Genomic DNA, 3,161 nt, shown 5'->3' with positions numbered 1-3,161 from the left:
TAGTCCTACCAAAATGAATCACCTCACATTTATCAGGGTTAAACTCCATTTGCCATTTTTCAGCCCAGCTTTGCATCCTATCTCTGTCTCTTTGCAGCCTACAACACCCCTCCACCTCATCCACTACTCCACCAATCTTGGTGTCATCAGCAAATTTACTGATCCACCCTTCAGCCCCCTCCTCTAAGTCATTAATAAAAATCACAAAGAGCAGAGGACCAAGCACTGATCCCTGTGGCACTCCGCTAGCAACCTGCCTCCAGTCCGAAAATTTTCCATCCACCACCACCCTCTGTCTTCGATCAGACAGCCAGTTACCTATCCAATCGGCCAACTTTCCCTCTATCCCACACTTCCTCACTTTCATCATAAGCCGACCATGGGGGACCTTATCAAACGCCTTACTAAAATCTATGTATATGACATCAACTGCCCTACCTTCATCAACACACTTAGTTACCTCCTCAAAAAATTCTATCCAATTTGTGAGGCACAACTTGCCCTTCACAAATCCGTGCTGACTATCCCGGATTAATCCGCATCTTTCTAAATGGTCGTGAATCCCATCCCTATTCCATCAATTTACCAACCACCGAAGTAAGACTAACCGGTCTATAATTACCAGGGTCATTTCTATTCCCTTTCTTAAACAGAGGAACAACATTCGCCATTCTCCAGTCCTCTGGCACCATCCCCCTGGACAGTGAGGACCCAAAGATCAAAGCCAAAGGCTCTGCAATCTCATCCCTTGCCTCCCAAAGAATCCACTTGATTGTATCTCGGATTGTAACAGGATCTTGATCAGTTGGGCCAGTGGGTTGACGAATGGCATTGAGTTTAAAAATTGGCAAGCCAGGTTGCAGCTTTATCGAACCTTAGTGAGGCCGCACTTGGAATCTAGTGTTCAATTCTGGTCGCCACACTACCAGAAGGATGTGGAGGCTTTGGAGAGGGTACAGAAAAGATTTACCAGGATGTTGCCTGGTATGGAGGGCATTAGCTATGAGGAGAGGTTGGAGAAACTTGGTTTGTTCTCACTGGAGATTGAGGGGAGACCTGATAGAAGTCTACAAGATTATGAGGGGCAGAGTGGATAGTCAGAAGCTTTTCCCCCCAGGGTGGAAGAGTCAGTTACTCGGGGGGCACAGGTTTAAGGTGCGAGGGGCAAGGTTTAAAGGAGATGTTCGAGGCAGGTTTTTTACACAGAGGGTGGTGGGTGCCTGGAACTCGCTGCCGGGGGAGGGAGTGGAAACGGATACGGTCGTGAGTTTTAAGGGGAGTCTTGACAAATCCATGAATAGGATGGGAATAGAGGGATACGGTCCCCGGAAGGGTAGGGGGTTTTAGTTCAGTCGGGGGCAGCATGGTCGGTGCAGGAGGGGCCGAAGGGCCTGTCCCTGTGCTGGAATTTTCTTTGGTCTTTGTTGAAGGCCAGGGTATCTCCTTCAATTGGAGTCTATAAGACCACGGAGAGAGAGTGAGAGGGAGAGAAACATTGCTTTCAGTCTTCTGTCCGCCCCGTTTCGAAAGAAAAAGTGCCACTTGCAGCCAAACTGAAAACACAGCGGGTTAGCACTGCTGCGCCAGGGTTCGATTCCCGGCTCGGGTCACTGTCTGTGCGGAGTCTGCACATTCTCCCCGTGTCTGCGTGGGTTTCCTCCGGGTGCTCCGGTTTCCCTCCCACAGTCCGAAAGACGTGCCGGTTCGAGGTACATGGACCCCGAACGGGCGCCGGAGTGTGGCGACTAGGAGATTTTCACAGTAACTTCATCGCAGTGTTAATGCCAGCCGACTTGTGACGAATACAAATAAACCTTGAACTCTAAAAAGTCCTTCAATTCGACAAGAAGCAAAAGCAAACTCTCCAAAACACACGACCTGCCAACCAAGTCCTCCTCCGAACCATCCAGGGAGGGGGTCATGAAATAAAATCCCAAAAGGTACCAGAAACTCAGAGTGCCAATTAACAAAACCCCATTCGAGCCATTAAAGCAGGATTGAAAGGAATTCTAAGCAGGCGGGACTGGAATAAGGAAACCAAGAGACCCGCTTCCAACGGCAGAGATCATGATTTAAAAAAAATTCTTAACACATCACTGACGTCGCAATTTAAACTGTGAGCAATGTGAATGGATGAATCCAGTGAAGATGCCAAAAGGATTGGCAAGTTATCTCTGTCTGACAGATATGGTTTACACTGGGCACTCCGATGGGTACCAGGTAAATATGGGTTACAGAGGAAGCTTTACTCTGTATCTAACCCCGTGCTGTACCTGTCCTGGGAGTGTTTGATGGGGACAGTGTAGAGGGAGCTTTACTCTGTATCTAACCCCGTGCTGTACCTGTCCTGGGAGTGTTTGATGGGGACAGTGTAGAGGGAGCTTTACTCTGTATCTAACCCCGTGCTGTACCTGTCCTGGGAGTGTTTGATGGGGACAGTGTAGAGGGAGCTTTACTCTGTATCTAACCCCGTGCTGTACCTGTCCTGGGAGTGTTTGATGGGGGGACAGTGTAGAGGGAGCTTTACTCTGTATCTAACCCCGTGCTGTACCTGTCCTGGGAGTGTTTGATGGGGGACAGTGTAGAGGGAGCTTTACTCTGTATCTAACCCCGTGCTGTACCTGTCCTGGGAGTGTTTGATGGGGGACAGTGTAGAGGGAGCTTTACTCTGTATCTAACCCCGTGCTGTACCTGTCCTGGGAGTGTTTGATGGGGGACAGTGCAGAGGGAGCTTTACTCTGTATCTAACCCCGTGCTGTACCTGTCCTGGGAGTGTTTGATGGGGACAGTGTAGAGGGAGCTTTACTCTGTATCTAACCCCGTGCTGTACCTGTCCTGGGAGTGTTTGATGGGGGACAGTGTAGAGGGAGCTTTACTCTGTATCTAACCCCGTGCTGTACCTGTCCTGGGAGTGTTTGATGGGGGACAGTGTAGAGGGAGCTTTACTCTGTATCTAACCCCGTGCTGTACCTGTCCTGGGAGTGTTTGATGGGGACAGTGTAGAGGGAGCTTTACTCTGTATCTAACCCCGTGCTGTCCCTGTCCTGGGAGTGTTTGATGGGGACAGTGTAGAGGGAGCTTTACTCTGTATCTCACCCCGTGCTGTACCTGTCCTGGGAGTGTTTGATGGGGGACAGTGTAGAGGGAGCTTTACTCTGTAT

The sequence above is a fragment of the Mustelus asterias genome, unplaced genomic scaffold (assembly GCF_964213995.1).
Source record: "Mustelus asterias unplaced genomic scaffold, sMusAst1.hap1.1 HAP1_SCAFFOLD_2363, whole genome shotgun sequence".
Lineage (NCBI taxonomy): Eukaryota > Metazoa > Chordata > Chondrichthyes > Carcharhiniformes > Triakidae > Mustelus > Mustelus asterias.
Note: the sequence above shows the minus strand (reverse complement) of the source record.